At 42.8% G+C, this 20,427-nt stretch overlaps 1 protein-coding gene and 1 non-coding gene across 2 annotated transcripts in view; one reads left to right on the top strand and one right to left on the bottom strand.

Annotated features, from left to right (window-relative positions):
* Window positions 1-226: 226 nt before the first annotated feature.
* LOC129814884 (synaptotagmin-2-like) overlaps window positions 227-20,427 on the top strand; it is a 72,080-nt gene continuing 51,879 nt past the window's right edge. The window contains exon 1 of the mRNA XM_055868009.1: window positions 227-603. The gene's annotated coding sequence lies outside the window, so the exon portion shown is untranslated. The remainder of the gene's footprint in view (window positions 604-20,427) is intronic.
* Window positions 6,737-6,789, bottom strand: LOC129816065 (U7 small nuclear RNA). Its single transcript, XR_008753509.1, has one exon. It is a non-coding gene; the product is annotated as a U7 small nuclear RNA (small nuclear RNA).

Genomic DNA, 20,427 nt, shown 5'->3' with positions numbered 1-20,427 from the left:
CTTCCCTCCAACCTCCATTTCACCCTTCATATCATTTTCAAAGCTCAGCATTCCCCTCTGCGTGTACTGGAGAGAGAAAAAAATGACAGAGAGGAGGAGGAGGAGCAGAGTACAGAGTGCGCCATAAAAAAGCCCCCCCACCCAATTGATGACAAGTAGGGCTTTTATTCAGTAGCTCTTCAGCCAATGAGGCTGCAGTGCCGGGAAATCCAGCAGTGAAACTGCACATAGCTCTGATGCTGGTGCTGATTTGCAGTGTGAGAGAATGTTAATGTGCGTGTGTGTTCCTTTTCATTTCCCCCACATCTGATTAACTCAGCAGCACAGGCCCTACCACAACTCTTTTGTGTGTGTGTGTGTGTGTGTGTGTGAGTGAGTGTGTGTGAAGAGGGCTTTTGGGAAGAGGCCCCCAGGGGTGACTGCAGGGACTGAGCAGTTACAATAGGCTTATCTTTCTCATAGGGGATAAACCGAAAACGATTCATCTTCAAGATAATACTTTTTTTCTTCTTCTAAAACCATATCTCAAGTGTCCTGCAGGTGCAACAGAGAGAAGTCCCTCTCTCTCTCGTTTTCAGGAGACTACAGCTCTCTCCGATACAGGTAATGTGCACTTTCTTACTGTATGCACATGTTTGATAATCAGTGATGACTGCGGTGGTCTTGTATCATTTAGTCATGGCAGTACCATGCCTCATTACAGTGCCCATCTATCTAGAGGACTGCAGTGGGAGAAGGAAAGGCTCAGAGTAATTATAGCAGACAATAATATCTTTCCTATGGTTTTAATGCATAGAGACACGTCAGGGAAAGGGAAGCTGCCAGAGAGGAACTTTCTCTCTCAGCATTGAGTCAAGTCCTCGTGCGTAGCTTCATACAGTGCTGCAGTATCATGTTACATAATAGTGGAAAATGTGTGTGAAAGAGTCCAACTTGGGATGGGGATATTCACATTAGAAAACATTGAAACAACATATTTCAGAACTTATGGATTCAATCCACTTCGGGTGTGCCGATTAAACTATAACCAGAGTGTTCGGTGGAGTGTGTTTTAGTCCCAACTCAATGTTTTTCAAATGCTTTTTCAACATTGTTGCAATAAAACTGCTTTCCCCGAGAGAAAATAACACACAACCAATTCAGGTTCTATTAATCCATTGATATCAAGTCGATATACGATTGACATAATGTTGATACAATTCTGTTAGATGGCTATCCTAACAGTTGGAGATAGTTGATCAAATGAGATTATGGCAGCTTTGATGTAACATCCTGAGAGGAACAGCCATGCTTGGAGAGGCGCATGCAAGAACAATTCTGCTGAACAAGCTCTTCTGGAAGGTCCCATGCACTGAAGAGCTGCTACACTGTACCATCATGGTTTAAAAGTTATCTCAACTGTCGAAGCTACGTTTCTCATACCAAATCAACCACATCGGCCCATTCCACCATGTGCAGCTTGTACCTGTAGGCGTTGCGACACCACTGCCTGTGTTGACTGCGTATTTCACAAAAGCGTTTATTTTCTTGGGCTGATTTCAAAGTCTTCCGCATCACTCTGAAGGGCGTTGTTTGTCAGGTGAAGTGGAACTCAGTGAAAATGCAGCGGTTTATAGATCTCATACCTGCTAAGAAAATACAGTATAATATATGTCATTGAGCAGTCACTTTTGTCCAAAAGCGACTATGTCATGCGTGCATACATTTTACGTACGGGTGGTCCCGGGAATTGAATCCACTATCCTGGTATTGAAAGCGCCATGGTCTACCAACTGAGCTGAGCAATTCCATATTCCTTATAAGCATACCTTGGTTTTGAGTCTTAAGCATAAGGATAGAACATCTATATTACAAATCAAGAGTACGATGATTGTATTGAAAGACAGCAACATCCACAGTGAGAAGTGAATATGTTTCCAAGATGCTATGGGGCTATTGTGTTATCAGGTGATGTTCAGGCCTGTCGGTCCTCAGGGGTACTATGTGTACAGGACTGCCTGGACAGAGACTATCCTGGTTTAGATGCAGAGGAGTCCGCCTCCTCTTGGCACAGCAGAGGTGATTCAGAGGAGCCACAGCCACACACACACGCACACATAGTGGAATAGTGCTGAGTTGGCCACGTCATGAGGGAGGATACTGAGATACATACCAGCGCCGATGGTGATAAGACCACTCGTTTATAAATCAATGAGATGGTGTCAGGATTATTTTTGGGTTGGTGGGGTAAGAGGGAGAGAAAAGTCTGGGGTTTTAACTGGATTAAAATGGATGAGCTTCGAAAGGAAGATGCAACATTATAGTAAGGCCTGTAATTCAACTATATTTTTTGCAAGTTGAGGTCAATTGTTGTTTTCTTTCCTGCTCAACGTAAAAATATACGTTAATAAATATTCCTGTATCTCAACAGGCCTCTATACAGTACTTAGAAAAAAGGGTGCTATCTAGAACCTAAAAGGGTTATTCCGATGTCCCCATAGGAGAAACCTTTGAAGAACACTTTTTGGTTCCAGGTAGAACCCCTTCCACAGAGGGTTCTACATGGAACCCAAAAGGGTTAAACCTGGAAACAAAAAGGGTAAAATGACGTCAAATCACGGTTTATCTACCGTAGCTTTGATTGGACTGATCATGTCGACGTCATACCGCTAGACAAGCGGTCATCATCATGAATCATGTCGACAATCTACAGGCAAATCCTTTTCAATCCTTGTCATATGAAGAGAAATTATAGATCAAACGTATCGGTGCTCATCGGCCATTTAACATGAACATTGCACAAGAAGTTGGAAATTGCAAATTCAACAATGAGTGGTTTTGAAGAAAGCTGTGGCTAACTGCAAGCATTGCAAAGCAATCCGTATTTTGCTTCCCTGCCTGCTATTCTGTGGAGAGGGTGTGTGGTCCAAGTCTGGGTTTAAGGTTCTTTTTTCCAAGCTTAAAATAATAAACATTCACATGCAACACCATGAGCCAGAAAAGGTTGAATACATTCTCCCGCATTCAAAACAACTGGAAACTCGGAATTTGGAAATCTCAGACTTCAGTGAGCTCCCTAGGAAAATACGTTTTGAACGGTCATCCAGCTAGGAAGTCGGGAACTCGGGGCACTTTCTAGAGCTCCAACCTGAAGATCACTGACGTCATGATTCGACCTTTCAGAGTTCCCAGTTGTCTTGAAAGCAATATAAATCCAGAGAATGCTAGACACGGATGACAAAGTTTGATGACAAAATTTACCCACAAGAGTGACCGCCACGCCACCTTCCTGTTCAAGTGAGCACAGCACAACTGCGAGTCCAATAATGCATTGTATGCTGCTGCATAAATGATGTAATATGCTAAGGAGACATGTATACTGTAGCTAAGAAAGTGTATGTTGTGTAGTAAGCTGTTAGTAGCCCATGTGCCTCACCCTAATAATTTGGTCCCTTTCCCCCTCATAACTTAGCCTACTGTCCTGACTTGGTGGTGAAATGTCACCTTCGAACATTGTAAGAGCTTTCGTTGTCTGCTTATATGCCCCTTTTATTTATCCTACGGTTCTTAGTTGGTGGTGTACAGGGAGAATACTGTAAGAATGGTCCATGTTCCGAATTCCGTCACTGTATGTTTCAAAAGTGCTGAACAAATAGTTATTTTGTATTGACTACGTCCGTCCTAGCTCTCTATGTCTTAATCAAAATGACACATCCGCTCATCGTTCCCTTATGCCATAGTTTGTCCATCTCAATTGTCAGTAGAAACCACATTTGTTTAAGCAAGTCAGCCATTTCAGCTATGTGTTTTACAAAGGCAAAAAATAAATAAATAAGGCTGAACTGTTTTGCTGCCAGACAAGGCTCCGCTGATAGCCAGGTGTAGAGGTGGAAAGGATTCACTCCATGGTGCTGAAAAGAAAGCTCTGCTGTTGGGACAGCTTTATGTAGGCCTTAACAGTTTGTGGGCACCGATTGTCACTGTCATAGTGCAATTCAGATATTGTTAATTAAGTACTGTGTTGTGTTGTGTAGTGGATTTGATGGCATGCATAAAAAATGTTTTTGAGTTACATGCTAAAAGATTTACATGCTAAAATCGCCACTGAAAAACCTTGACACATGTTTCTCGGCTCCTCTCTCTCTCCAGGAGAGATGTTTTGTATGTTTAGAGAAGCGTCTGCTTGATGGCTCATGAAATGGAATTGTGTAGTGCCCTAAAATCCTTTTTGGGTGAAATCGGGATCCTCTCAAACAGTGACGGGTGCATCCATGTGTGTCTGTATGAATCTTCAGCACAGCTGGGATAGGCAATATAATGGTAAATCGGTGTTTATGTGTTGTGGTTGTGGAGGACAGTGATACAGCAGGATGTTCAGTCTCAGTGGGGTGTCTCATCAGATTGAACAAAACGAAATTCTAAAATTATATTTCCCAGAAGACGCTACATCCTTAATGAGGCATCTGGCGCACAGTGGGATGAGACTGAGATTGTGTTTTCAATTGTGAGTCTGAAAACTATATTTGAGCCTGTGAAGTCTTCATGTGCCCATGGTAGACATTTCGGTGACAGAACTCTTGATCATTTCACACACAGATTCATATAAAAGGCTCTCCTTCACCCTCCCTTTGGCAAATCTGACCAGAACGCTGTCCTCCTGATTCCTGCTTTACAAGTAAAAACTCAAACAGGAAGTACCAGTGATGTGCTCAATATGAAAGTGGTCAGATGAAGCGAATTCTAAGCTACATGACTGTTTCGCTAGCACAGACTGAAATATGTTCCGCGATTCATCATAACATTGAGGAGCCAACCAAATCATTAATAATGTCACGTTCCTGACCTGTTTTCTGTTATTTTTGTATTTGTTTAGTTGGTCAGGACGTGAGTTGGGGTGGGCATTCTATGTTTTGTGTATCTATGTTAAGTGTCAGTGTTTATTGACCTTGTATGGCTCTCAATCAGAGGCAGGTGGTTTACGTTTTCCTCTGATTGAGAACCATATATAGGTAGGTTGTTTCACATTGTTTGTTGTGGGTGGTTGTCTTCCGTGTCTGTGTATGTTGCACCATACGGGACTGTTTCGGTTTGTTTGTTCGTTCGTTTGCTGTAGTCTGTACCTGTTCGTGCGTTCTTCGTGTTATATGTAAGTTCTCATAGTTCAGGTCTGTCTACGTTCGTTTGTTATTTTGTAGTTTGTTGAAGTGTTTTTGGTTTTCGTCTTTACTGTAATAAACATGTATATGTCAAACTATCACGCTGCGCTTTGGTCCAATCCCTACTCCTCCTCTTCATCCGAAGAGGAGGAGGACGACCGTTACAAATAAGTATATATTACGTCGTACCCCGAGTATATAGCCAAGTTATTGTTACTCATTGTATATTTATTCCTTGTGTTTTTATCTTTCTAAAAATAAAAATAAATCTCTCTGCATTGTTGAGAAGGGCCCATAAGTAAGCATTTCATTGTTAGTATACACCTGTTCTTTATGAAGCATGTGACAACAACGTTGATTCAGCTCGTTTTTGCCCAATGGATGGACTTCCCTCTGAAAGTTGCTGTGTCGCTGTCTTTGTATCATGTGATACTCTCACGAACACATCTGTTGTACGGCCATAAGCATCACAAGACTTGTCTGAAGGTAGCCCGGTACCAGTTTAAAAAAACAATGGAAGTCTACTGTATATGGAAGTGGTTTAAATACAGTACCAGTCAAACGTTTGGACACACCTACTCATTCAAGGGTTTTTCTTTATTTTTACTATTTTCTACATTATATGATAATAGTGAAGACATCAAATAACACATATGGAATCATGTTGTAACCAACACATTCAAATATATTTTAGATTCTTCAAAGTAGCTACCCTTTGCCTTGATGACAGGTTTCAAACGCTTTGCCTTGATGACAACTTTCAAACGCTTTGCCTTGATGACAACTGTCAAACGCTTTGCCTTGATGACAACTTTCAAACGCTTTGCCTTGATGACAACTTTCAAACGCTTTGCCTTGATGACAACTTTCAAACGCTTTGCCTTGATGACAACTTTCAAACGCTTTGCCTTGATGACAACTTTCAAACGCTTTGCCTTGATGACAACTTTCAAACGCTTTGCCTTGATGACAACTTTCAAACGCTTTGCCTTGATGACAACTTTCAAACGCATTGCCTTGATGACAACTGTCAAACGCTTTGCCTTGATGGCAACTTTCAAACGCTTTGCCTTGATGACAACTTTCAAACGCTTTGCCTTGATGACAACTTTCAAACGCTTTGCCTTGATGACAACTGTCAAACGCTTTGCCTTGATGACAACTTTCAAACGCTTTGCCTTGATGACAACTTTCAAACGCTTTGCCTTGATGACAACTTTCAAACGCTTTGCCTTGATGACAACTTTCAAACGCTTTGCCTTGATGACAACTTTCAAACATTTTGCCTTGATGACAACTTTCAAACGCTTTGCCTTGATGACAACTTTCAAACGCTTTGCATTGATGACAACTTTCAAACGCTTTGCCTTGATGACAACTTTCAAATGCTATAGTAAATACTGTAGTGTTTTTGCAGACTGTAGTATACTGTAGTATTTAGTGTAGTGTTTTTGCAGACTGCAGTATGCTGTAGAAGTTACTTTAGTGTTTTTGCTAACTGCAGTATACTGCTGTATTTACTATGGTGTTTTTGGGGACATCACTGTAGTATTTAATTGTGTTTTTTGTGTTTTTGTTTTCTTATCTTTGACATAAAAGTGGGGGGCTTTCTCATTGAGGAAGCCTACTGGAGAAATACTAAAAGAACACATTTTCCATAACCTGTAGGTACTGTTGGTAGGACTGGGTTCTTAACAGAGAGTTCAGAGCTTCTGCTCTTTTCTTTAACCGTATTGAAAGCAATATACAGTGCCTTTAGAAAGTATTCACACCCCTTGACTTTTTACACAGTTTGTTTTGTCACAGCCTGAATTTAAAATGGAATACATTTAGATTTTCTGGCACTGATCTACACACAATACCCCATAATGTCAAAATGGACTCATGTTCTTTTTTTCTTCTAAAAAAGAATTAACAATGAAAAGCTGAAATGTCTTGAGTCAATAAGTATTCAACTGCTTTGTTATGGCAAGCAAATACGTTCAGGAGTAAAAATGGGCTTAACAAGTCACATAATAAGTCGCATGGACTCACTCTGTGTGCAATAATAGTGTTTAACATATTTATTATGACTACCTCATCTCTGTACTCAATTATCTGTATGGTCCCTCAGTCGAGCAGTGAATCAGTTGCCGGAGAGGAAGAAAACCGTTTAGGGATTTCAACATCAGGCCAATTGTGACTTTAAAACATATACAGCGTTTAAAGGCTGTGATAGGAGAATACTGAGGAGGGATCAACATCATTGTAGTTACGCCACAATACTAACCTAAATGACAGAGTGAAAAAAAGGAAGCCTGTACAGAATAAAAATATTCCAAAACATGCATCCTGTTTGCAACAAGACACTAAAGTAGTACTGCAAAAAATGTGGCAAAGCAATTCACTTTTGTCCTGAATACAAAGTGTTATGTTTGGGGCAAATTCAATACAACACATTACTGTGGACAGCTCTCCATATTTTCAAACATAGGGGTGGCTATATCACGTTATGGGTTCACTGGTAATCAGTAAGGATTGGGGAGTTTTTCAGGATAAAAAATAAATGTAATGGAGATAAGCACAGGCAAAATCCTAGTGGAAAATCGGGTTCATTCTGCTTTCCACCAGACACTGGGAGATAAATTCACCTTTCAGCTGGCCAATAACCTAAAACACAAGGAATAATGCAGTTGTATTTATGCAGTAGCATACCACCCTGCATACCACTGCTGGTGTGCTTCTGAAGCTTAGCAGGGTTGGTTCTGGTCAGTCCCTGGATGGGAGACTAGATGCTGCTGGAAGTGGTGTTGGAGGGCCAGTAGGAGGCACTCTTTCCTCTGGTCTAAATTGTTTTTGGGCCCAATACCCCAGGGTAGTGATTGGGTGCTGTCTTTTGGATGGGACGTTAAACGGGTGTCCTGACTCTCTGAGGTCATTAAAGATCCCATGGCACTTATCGTAAGAGTAGGGGTGTTAACCCCGGTGTCCTGGCTAAATTCCCAATCTGGCTCTCAAACTATCGTGGTCACCTAATAATCCCCAGTTCACAATTGGCTCTTTCATCCCCTCCTCTCCCCTTAACTATTCCCCAGGTCATTGCTGTAAATGAGAACGTGTTCTCAGTGAACTTACCTGGTAAAATAAAATTTTCTGCAGTATACTACAAAATTCTATACTAAGTTCTACACATGATTGAGGGATACTACAGTGTGTAGTAAATTTTATAGTATAGTACACTGTAGTATTTTTTATGTGGGGTAGCTTTGTCAAGTCTGTATGCTGCCTACATACAGACTTGAAATCATTGGCCACTTCAATAAATGGATCACTAGTCACTTTAATAATGACACTTTAATAATGTTTACATATCTTGCATTACTCATCCCATATGTATATACTATATTTTATACCATCTATTGCATCTTGCCAATGCCACTCGGTCATCGCTCATCCATATATTTATATGTATGTATTCTTATTCCATCCATTTACTTAGATTTGTATGTATTAGGCAGTTGTGGAATTGTTAGATTACTTGTTAGATATTGCTGCATTGTCGGAACTAGAAGCACAAGCATTTCGCTACACTCGCAATAACATCTGCTAACCGGGTGTATGTGACCATTAACATGTGATTTGATTTGATTTTTATTGTTTCAATTAAGGATTCCAGTTTTCAGAGATTTACATTTCCTCTGCCCTACAGTATGCAATACATAACTTTGGGATCCATAACATCAACATTGAATCAAACCTAATGTCTGAACAATTCCCAAATACTATGTTCACCTTGCTTTAAGTGTCAAATCTAGCCCGAAATCCAGTCTGTTTGTGGTAACATTTCACTCCTTGCCACTCCTTGTCTACATGACAAGGCAAGGAGTGCAATGTTAGCAAAACAGACTGGATTTCAGGCTAGATATGACACTTAAAGCATATCTGTGTTTCTTGTTGTTTCATGTGCTACTAACCCTAAACGAACTTTGCATCCATGGTCATTTGAATGATAAGAACAGGCTTTATTGTGTGAATAACTAGTGACTGAGTGCTGGTTAGAGAACTCCCCATCATCTCATAGTTAGAGTGAGAGACAACCATACAGATTTCATTGGTCCAGATCAGAGTGGAGTAGACCAACCCCTGCAGTCCCAGTAAGCACTGATCAATACATATAGAGTAATTTGGGGCAAATGAATATGTTTGATGAGAGCCTGGACAGTGACTGTGCAGGCCTGCGTCTCTTATTCTCTCTGCGTTTGATTTCCTAACTGTTAGAGCCATACACTGCCTATGTTGTATGTTGTATGATAGCAGAGTTAGAAACTAAATAGATGAGAGAGGAGGATGTATACCTGAGTATTCTCATAGCTGAGTTAAGTCCACATCAGCACAAACTCTGTTGATTTAGGTGGGCTACTATTGCAGAAAGGGCTTCCCCCTCCCTGTCTTTTACTACATCGGATTTGGTGAATGGGGGGTAATATCTCATTAATATGTCATTCATTAATATCTCATCAGTGATGTGTGAAACCATGATTAAATGATTGAGCAATGCATGCAGGAATTTAAAAGGACAAAGTGCAATCGAAAACGGTATCATATAACATTGACCCTCTTCTGATAAATAAAGGACAGTTCAACTGTACCGTTCCCTATGGCTCAGAAACCAGAACTTCTCTTCCAGACTGGTGCATTACTACAATGTGCGTACAAAGCAGTAGCGGTGCGTGCGTAAAACCACTGGGAAGCCAGACAGAAAAGCCAGACAGAAAATCCATATCACAACCTGTGTCGTGATAATTGCGTTGTTTGCTCTATAAACTGTTAGTTCATACGCCTTGTGACCGTGATATATAGGCATAAAGACTGAGACAATAAGGAGACACAGTAGCAGAATAAATTCAACCACACCTTTGTTTCAGCACAAAACCGAAGAGTAGCCTCTATCCAGTGAAGTCCACAAAACATATTGCATATAACAAACAGTTACATGACCTACAGCATGTCCAAGCACGTTAATGTTTCCCACATTTTCGAACCACTGAACAACTATTGATATGGAACCACAGAGAGTTACCGCAAGTCACAAGAAAACAAGATCTTCCTCCACCATTCCAGCACCATTTCAACTTCAACATTTCAACATCATCAAATCACCTCTGCTTAGTCTAATAGTGACAACTAAAAGATACCAAAAACTATTTAGTCCAATCAACGTTAGCAAAATATGTGGCAGTCCATGGTTTTGATTTCTGTGTGTGTGTGTGTGTGTGTGAGTGTGTGCACGTTCGTGCAAGTAGAAAAAACTAAAATTATTCCCCTCCTTGCATAGAACCTGTAATGCAATCATCCTCTCTTTCGTGTTGATGAAACGGTCTATCACTCTGTCACACAGTAGGCCTACTCTATTTTATTTTTTGTTGCCCTAGGCTACCTGGCTAAAATGCTTGCTAGCTAGCCTAACTCCCTTTCATGGGCAACATTAGCTAGTTAACATTAGCCTTCTACGTCTAGTTACATATTGAACTTCCATCCTCTCATGCCAGGAGCACAACAATGTATGAATTAATGGTTAGATCAGAATCGCCGTTATAATCATTGGCCAGTACGGAGAATTAAGTAAAACCACAAGTCCAAATCCTTATCTCCATTCATGTCTAATTTAGAAAAGTGACACTTTTTGCTAGCTAGCTAGCCAGCTAGCCACTATAGGACAACAACACAACTAGATGCCACAATTCAAGTTGTTTCTGTCAATGACATATGTGTTCATTGCGATTTGATTTGACATCAAATCCAAAATGTCTTTCCTTTTTTTGGTGCGCCAGGACCATTCACAGTTTAGCTCAACCAGTTTAGCTCAATGCTGATTGGCTATTATTTTATACTTTTTTATCAAAAGGAGGCCAATTGCTCACTGGCTTCTCTTGCATTCAATGCTACGGGCGGCAACAATGTCATACTCTTTTGGACCAGACAGCATCAGATAGATGGCCTACACATACAAGGACAGAGTGGAGTTGTTTCGCTCGCTCGGATGCTTTCTTCGGTGAGATACATTCAACCTCTTGTAAATTTAAGGAAAATTATGAAACACAGAGACGAAAGATATATTATTATTATTATTTATTTTTTCTTGGTTATTTTTTTGTTGGGAAACCTGGCTACCCTTGGCAGATCTCAGAATAGCACCATCATACATCATCTCTTCAAATGATTTAGTGAGACTGAGCATGTATCCATTCTATATTGAATGTTGTTAAGAAAATTGACAATGTGCCGAACAGGGACAGCTTGAAGAGACAGTGAGAACATTTTGCTTCTGTGAGGGAATGGTGAGAATCAGCCTTCCTTAATGATCCCAATGTCTCTTCCGCTCTCTTCCTACTGGTGAGCCTTGGAGATCTGCTGAAGTAGAAAATAAAAGATGCCTTTTTTTATTGACACATCTCAGGTTCTAGAACATGATCATCACATTTCCTTTTTGCTTCAAAATTTTGTTTGGTTTATATAAGTTCCTAAGACATGATTCAGGCCCCCTGCTAATGATGTAACTGCTGATGCAGATGCCTTGTTTTGCAATATTAGAGGATTCCGTCTAATGGTTCTCCAGTAACCTTAGAAATAGCAACAAATCACAGTAAAACACTTACATTTTCAAATATATTAAAATCTGCACTGATATTGTTGAGAGGGCAGAGAAAATGGGGTGCAACAAGATCGGTTCATTTGTCAGTGAACTTGTGTCCCTTATGGATGGCCTATCCCTCAGTGCTCAGTCAAGTTGCCCCAGATCTGTTGAATGGGGCAACACGCTCTGCTCTCTGTATAGGTTGATGATTTCAGACCGAGCTCTCTCTCTCTCTCTCCTCTATCTTTTCCCATATTCTATCTCTAACTGCTTCATCAAACCAGCACTACTCGGTCAAGCTATTTTAGGTACCAGCAGGAAGCAAAAAAATAAATATAGCTGTGAGCAGCAATGAACGGGGTTCACAGGATGAAAGAAAGGACACAAGATCAGTTGGATAACTAACCAAGCAATCTATCATGTAGGAATTATCTTTATTTATGTGCAATCAGTGAAAGCATCTTTCAATACCACAAAGATTATGCAAGTGAAGTTTAGTCTAGTGCTGTAATTGTCATTTTGTCCTATGGTTCATGAGAAGATTTTTGAAGTATTTTTTGCATATTTGAGCATATTAGCGTATTTGCTCATATGAATCTACTGTAGTGTTTCCCCAACTCGGTCCTCGGGACCCCAAGAGGTGCACGTTTAGTTTTTTAGCCTAGCACTACACAGCTGATTCAATTAATCAAAGCTTGATGATTAGTTGATTATTTGAATCAGCTGTGTCGTGCTAGGGCAAAAAACAAAATGTGCACCCGAGAACCGAGTTTGGGAAACACTGATCTACTCGTATAATGTGGCCATCTTTGAATGCATCAGCATTATTTTCTCAAACTCTTTAAAGCCTTTTGTGAAGAGTCCAAATATCACATTTTTGTGAATCTGACTTTTGAGAATAATATTATTTTAGGATTATTTTAAGCATTAGCATTGCATAGTCCAAAAATGAATTGGTAATAGTGTCCTTATTTTTTAAGACATCAATGCCAAACTTACGTGGTTCATCATGGTAATGTTTTGGATGACCCTAAACAGATTCAAGTTGATAGGCAATTGTGGAGTGATTAAAGGAGTATTTAAATGGTCACGTACAATCAGATTTCCTGATTTATCAATAACTCAGCCTTCTCTTAACCAAACCCTTAGCATTTCTCAAACTAAGTTAAGAGATGTACCATGGGCCTACATACTGGATTTATGGTTCATGAGAATACGCTTTTCAAAGGTTTTCTAGAATGTTCTTGATGGAGGAAAATCTATCCTGAGACCTTATGGGTCCTTGAGGCAACTTTTTTCAGCATGAGGAAATACACCTACATACAGAGTTTCAACTCTTTAGGTCAAACGGGGTGAAGGATATGAGGATTTAAGTGAGACCGCTCCAAACAGTGCCCACTATAGGCCAATCGGTACCATTCTTTTTGAACCCCTAATGAGCTTCGCTGTGAAGCCCTAATGAGTGTGTGTGTGTGTGCGTGTGTGTGCATGTGTGTATGTGTGTGTTCAATAGAGAGAGAGAGTAAGAGAGATACAGAGGGAGTGAGAGAGCGGCTGTGTAAGAGAGTGTGCATGAGAGAGGGCATGTGTGAGAGAGAGAGAGAGAGAGAGAGAGAGAGAGAGAGAGAGAGAGAGAGAGAGAGAGAGAGAGAGAGAGAGGAGAGAGAGAGAGAGAGAGAGAGAGAGAGAGAGAGAGAGAGAGAGAGAGAGAGAGAGAGAGAGAGAGAGAGAGAGAGAGAGAGAGAGAGAGAGAGAGAGAGAGAGAGAGAGAGAGAGAGAGAGAGAAATAAAGAAAGTGGAGTGTGTTTGTGCATGTGAGAGAGAGGCAGAGTATCTGTAAGAGAGAAAGGGAAGGGGGGTAAGAGCAGCCAAGAGGGTAAGAAATGATAAAGACTTCAAACGTCTGACTGGCCTAATTTGAGCCTAACCTTCAGCGGTGCAGGAAAGACACTGTAGAGGAGACAGAGGCTCTGTGATGGTGATGGGACAGAAGGACTGTGAGACTGTGTCCAGGGGGGAGCCATGTACTTAGGTTACAGTCATCCTCTCACAATGACAGATGATTCCTGAAACATTACCAATCTATAACAATAGTTCTGAATATGAATCAGGTTCATAATCATTTCCCATCTTTAATTCTTGACCCAGCTGATTTATTTACTGGAGGCATTGGCTCTGGCAAGTGTGTTATTATATCATTAGTATCCAGTTAGTTGAGCAAGTATTTTGACTAGCTTTATCCAACCTGGATAGTAAATGTAAGGCTGTTATATCAGGTTTGTAATACAGTAACTATAATGTTACTCCTTCCAAATAACATTGGAGTGGGTAGCAAGGCACATTATACATGATCTAGATTAATATCATACAGATGTAGAAGATTACGGTGTGTTTTGCAAGCTCAAATACGTTCTTGTAAATTGTCATGGCATGCATTATTTAAAATGTCTGGTCTGGCACAACATATTGGATTGAATCCACAGGGATGTCCACTTTAAGATCAGCGAGATCACTGTTGGCTTTGTTCCCTGCCTTTCAATGTATCTTGAAGATCGCAACTGCAGACAAGCACAGGGACGTGTTTTATTTTCAGCCCAGGGTCCTTGTCATGTAATAAAGTGTGTCACTCACATTTTGTTGTCCTTGCCTTTGTACGTCTGGGTGTCAGGCTGCTGAAATGACATTTTTGACATCTAACACTTTGTGATTGTCCTCTGTGCTTGCGCTAGCATTTTTTGTGACAAAAAATATATAATTTGCATAGTTGCCAACATGCCACAGAAAGACTTGCGATTGGACATAATCTGTATAGGCATTGTAGTTGGAGACTACAGACTACAGACTACAGTCTCAGCTGACAAACAAACGTTCCCACAACTTAAGATAATGTTCCCTTAAGAGTCTCATTAGGTCATTAACTCATGTTTTCATAGGAATATTCCTGTGGTGTACAAGGAATGTTTCCAAGAGACTATTCCCTTAATGTCTAATAGAAATTACCCAGAATGTGGTTACCATGTTCTCAGAATTTAAGATATCATGGGAACGTTGCAAGAACACTCATGTGTCCAGTTAGGGTTAGGAGAATATTCCATCAACTTCACACCAAACATAAACAGAATATAGTTGCCATATTCTCAGAATACAGTATTAGTGTTCTAGACACGCTAAATGAGAACATTCTTGTGTCCAGTTTTCTGTGGGTTAGGAGAATATTCCATCAACGTCCCACCAAACATACTCAGAACAGAACATATTCATGTTCTCGACCCATTTCATTGGAATGTTGCAAGAACATTTGTGTCTTGTTTCATTACACGTCACATCTTGTTACTGAATGAATGAACGCCCTGATTGATGAACCACTGCTCCATGCAGAGCTCTTTGTCTGTTAGCAAGGTTAGGAATACTCATGCACACTGTTAACAACTTACATATTTGACACACATGATTACATTGTGCATGTTTATTTAAACAATAACTATTACACAAAATGTCCTCAGCTGGGATTAGAACTCACAACCTCTTGGTTCACGGCAAGCTTCCTGCTACACCACCATGTCGATGTCAGGTAGTTAATATGCCTGTTCTCTCATCATTGATTCTAATGACTTATTTCAGCAAATTAAGGATTTTTAGAAAAGTTGTCTAATGTTGTTGGGGCATATTAACCTGTTTTCATGATACTGCTGATTCACTATGACCAATAAAATACAGTTGAAGCCGGAAGTTTACATACACTTAGGTTGGAGTCATTAAAACTCGTTTTTCAACCACTCCACAAATATCTTGTTAATTAACAAACTATAGTTTTGGCAAGTCGGTTAGGACATCTACTTCGTGCATGACACAAGTAATATTTTCCTACAGACAGATTATTTCACATATAATTCAGTGTATCACAATTCCAGTGGGTCAGAAGTTTACATACACAAAGTTGACTGTGCCTTCAAACAGCTTGGAAAAGAAGCTTCTGATAATTGACATCATTTGTGAATTGGAGGTGTAACTGTGGATGTATTTCAAGGCCTACCTTCAAACTCACTGCCTCTTTGCTTGACATCATGGGAAAATCAAAATAAATCAGCCAAGACCTCATAAAATACATTGTAGACCTCCCCAAGTCTGGTTCATCCTTTTTTTTTATGTGTAAAATTGCGGCCCTTCAATCCAAGAAAAAAATACGTTATGCTGGTTATGACTGCTAGAAAAAAAGCTATTTTCTCTGTAGTAATGGTGAAAACATAACCGCCACAAATAAGCGCTCAATTTATTCTCTATGGCACTCAGAATTTGGCACTCAGAATAAGCCATATGCCATGGCTGTCTCAGTCACCAGATCTCAACCCAATTGAACACTTCTGGGAGATTCTGGAGCAGCACCTAACTTTATAAAATGTCCATACTTATTATTATTATTATTATTCGCCTTCCGCTGCCACCTGCAGCACCAACACGGGGACAGCTCCCAACATCAGCTATTTCTCTCACTCAAAACCTTGTAACTATCCCACATTTTTCAGGAATACTCGTATCATGTTGCTGGATGTATTTTCAGATTTTGTTATCAACAAATACGGGGAAAAATACAATAAATGTAAAATGCACATCAAATCAACAGTGTAATGTTTGGCCCTCAACTCCAAATCCTTTCAATTGCTGCCATGCTTATGCATATGCATTTCATATTTCTTCTGTAAGAAAAATGTATATTTAGAACTATCCATATAGACCAATTCCCACGAGCATCTATTATTTCATATCATTCCATATGTTTTCTATTGATTATGTATACATTGGGCTGCCACTCCAAAGAAGATGAAAAAGATGAAGAGAAAATAAAATAAAAATTTTGATCTTATTTGAAAGATTACTAATAATAAATTCAGTCTGAACAGGAAAATAAACTAAAAAAGAAGTGGGCCAACCTCCTATCCCATTCCCCCAACCCAACCTCATCCAGCCAACATGTCTCCATCCAAATCCCCCCACCCCCCACTCCCGTAAATCATTTTTTCCACCCCCCCCCCCCCCCCCCCCCTGGCAACTACACGCTTAGAAAAAAAGGTGTTAGCTGGAACCTAAAAAGGTTCTTCGGCTTTCCCCATAGGATAACCCTTTGAAGATCCCTTTCCACAGATGGTTCTGACATGGGGACTGCTGAAGAACCCTTTTGGAACCCTTTGTTCTAAGAGTGTAGAGTTGCTTGTCAGTCAACCCCCAGAAGAAGAAACATGGTGCACATATAAGACACAGACGGTGAAGGAAGAGAGCAGATAGAGGAAGAGGTTTGAAGTTACGACACACCAGAAAACAAACACTGTAGGCAGTCAACAACACAGACAACACTAGGATGATGAAAAATAAAACACTGATTGTCTGTTTGTAAAAAAAAAACATCCTTCATTCAGGACCATCTTTCACCATGTGGAGACAATTCATTTATTGTTTTAATTAACTGTCACTGGTGCACGGGGCCCTCTTAATGATATCAGACACATTCAGCCTGGAATTAAGCAGGAACACTTTTCACAATCCTCCCCCTGTTTATTCTGCTCTGTCTGTGTCACGTTCCTGACCTGTTTTCCTTTGTTTTGTATTCATTTTAGTTGGTCAGGGCGTGAGTTGGGTGGGTTTGTCTATGTTTGTATTTCTATGTGGGGTTTTGTGTTCGGCCTGGTATGATTCTCAATTAGAGACAGGTGTGTATTGTTTGTCTCTAATTGAGAGTCATACAAAGGCAGCCAGGGTTTCACTGGTGTTTTGTGGGTGTTTTGTTCCTGTGTCCTCACAGGACAGTTGAAGGTTAGTCACATTTGTTGTTTTGTAGTTTTGTAGTGTATTGTTTTGCTGTTTTCATTAAAAGATGGCTTATTTCCCTCAATCCGCATCTTGGTCCTATCCATGCTCCTCCTCGTTTGAGGAGGAGAACAACATTGACTGCCTTTACAGAAACACCCACCACAAGAGGACCAAGCGGAGTGGAGAAGGGCAGCGACAGCAGCAGAGACAGACAGAGGAATGGACATGGGAAGACGTCTTGAACGGCAAGGGTTGCTACACATGGGAGGAGATCCTGGCTGGAAAGGATCGCCTCCCATGGGAACAGCTGGAGGCAGCGAGGAGAGCAGAGGCAACCGGAGAGAGGAGCCGAAGGTATGAGGGTACGCGGCTAGCACGGAAGCCCGAGAGGCTCACCCAAAAATTTCTTGGGGGGGGGCTAAAGGGGAGTGTGGCGAAGCCGGGTTGGATACCTGAGCCAACTCCCCGGGCTTGCCGTGGAGTAAGAGGGCGTCGTACTGGTCAGACACCGTGTTATGCGGTAAAGCGCACGGTGTCCCCAGTACGCGTGCTTAGCCCAGTGCGGGCTATTCCACCTTGCCGCACTGGGAGGGCTAGGTTGGGCATCGAGCCGAGTGCCATGAAGCCGGCCCAACGTATCTGGTCTCCAGTACGTCTCCTCGGGCCGGTGTACATGGCACCAGCCTTACAGGTGGTGTCCCCGGTTCGCCTGCATAGCCCAGTGCGGGCTATTCCACCTCGCCGCACTGGCAGGACTACGGGGTCCATTCAACCTGGTAAGGTTGGGGAGGCTCGGTGCTCAAGAGCACGTGTCCTCCTTCACGGTCCGGTATATCCGGCGCCACCTTCCCACCCCAGCTCAGTACCACCAGTGCCTACACCACGCACCAGGCTTCCTGTGCGTCTCCAGAGCCCTGGACGCACTGTTCCTTCTCCCCGCACTCGCCCTGAGGTGCGTGCCCTCAGCCCGGTACCTCCAGTTCCGGTACCACGCACCAGGCCTAGAGTGCGCCACGAGAGTCCAGTGTGCCCTGTTCCTGTTCCCCGCACTCGCCCTGAGGTGCGTGCCCTCAGCCCGGTACCTCCAGTTCCGGTACCACGCACCAGGCCTATAGTGCGTCTCAGCCGGCCAGAGTCTGCCGTCTGCCCAGCGGTGCCTGAACGGCCCGTCTGCCCAGCTCCGTCTGAGCCATCTGTCTGCCCAGCGCCGTCTGAGCCATCTGTCTGCCCAGCGCCGTCTGAGCCATCTGTCTGCCCAGCGCCGTCTGAGCCATCTGTCTGCCCAGCGCCGTCTGAGCCATCTGTCTGCCCAGCGCCGTCTGAGCCATCTGTCTGCCCAGCGCCGTCTGAGCCATCTGTCTGCCCAGCGCCATCTGAGTCAGCCGTCTGCCACAAGCCAGTAGAGCCGCCCGTCTGTCCCGAGCCAGTAGAGCCGTCCGTCAGTCAGGAGCCGCTAGAGCCGTCCGTCAGTCAGGAGCTGCCAGAGACGCCCGCCAGTCAGGAGCTGCCAGAGACGCCCGCCAGTCAGGAGCTGCCAGAGACGCCCGCCAGTCAGGAGCTGCCAGAGACGCCCGCCAGTCAGGAGCTGCCAGAGACGCCCGCCAGTCAGGAGCTGCCAGAGACGCCCGCCAGTCAGGAGCTGCCAGAGACGCCCGCCAGTCAGGAGCTGCCAGAGACGCCCGCCAGTCAGGAGCTGCCCGCCAGTCAGGAGCTGCCCTACAGTCCGGAGCTGCCCTACAGTCCGGAGCTGCCCTACAGTCCGGAGCTGCCCTACAGTCCGGAGCTGCCCTACAGTCCGGAGCTGCCCTACAGTCCGGAGCTGCCCTACAGTCCGGAGCTGCCACTCAGCCCGGACCTGCCGGAGTCCCTCAGCCAGGACCTGCCGGAGTCCCTCAGCCAGGACCTGCCGCCCCTTATCCCGGTGTTGCCCCTTGTCCCGGTGCTGCCCCTTGTCCCGGTGCTGCCCCTTGTCCCGGTGCTGCCCCTTGTCCCGGTGCTGCCCCTTGTCCCGGTGCTGCCCCTTATCCCGGTGCTGCCCCTTATCCCGGTGCTGCCCCTTATCCCGGTGCTGCCCCTTCATTTAGGTGGGGTTAGTGGGAGGGTGGTCATTGGGAGGGGGATAAAGAAGCGGGGATTGATTATGGTGGGGTGGGGACCTCGTCCACCGCCAGAGCCGCCACCGTGGACAGACGCCCACCCAGACCCTCCCCTAGACTTTGTGCTGGTGCGCCCGGAGTTCGCACCTTAAGGGGGGGGTTCTGTCACGTTCCTGACCTGTTTTCCTTTGTTTTGTATTCATTTTAGTTGGTCAGGGCGTGAGTTGGGTGGGTTTGTCTATGTTTGTATTTCTATGTGGGGTTTTGTGTTCGGCCTGGTATGATTCTCAATTAGAGACAGGTGTGTATTGTTTGTCTCTAATTGAGAGTCATACAAAGGCAGCCAGGGTTTCACTGGTGTTTTGTGGGTGTTTTGTTCCTGTGTCCTCACAGGACAGTTGAAGGTTAGTCACATTTGTTGTTTTGTAGTTTTGTAGTGTATTGTTTTGCTGTTTTCATTAAAAGATGGCTTATTTCCCTCAATCCGCATCTTGGTCCTATCCATGCTCCTCCTCGTTTGAGGAGGAGAACAACATTGACTGCCTTTACAGTCTGAGATATGGCTCCTCGGGTCCATAGGCACAATATCCATTATTCTTAAGCATTGAGGCCAGCTTACCCTACAGATGTAGAGTCTTAACTTGATCACCATGTTTACAATGTTTACGTATTTTACATTACTCTTCTCATATGTACAGTGGGGAGAACAAGTATTTGATACACTGCCGATTTTGCAGGTTTTCCTACTTACAAAGCATGTAGAGGTCTGTAATTTTTATCA

This window comes from Salvelinus fontinalis, chromosome 18, assembly GCF_029448725.1.
Source record: "Salvelinus fontinalis isolate EN_2023a chromosome 18, ASM2944872v1, whole genome shotgun sequence".
Lineage (NCBI taxonomy): Eukaryota > Metazoa > Chordata > Actinopteri > Salmoniformes > Salmonidae > Salvelinus > Salvelinus fontinalis.
Note: the sequence above shows the minus strand (reverse complement) of the source record. Positions and strands in the feature narration are given on the sequence as shown.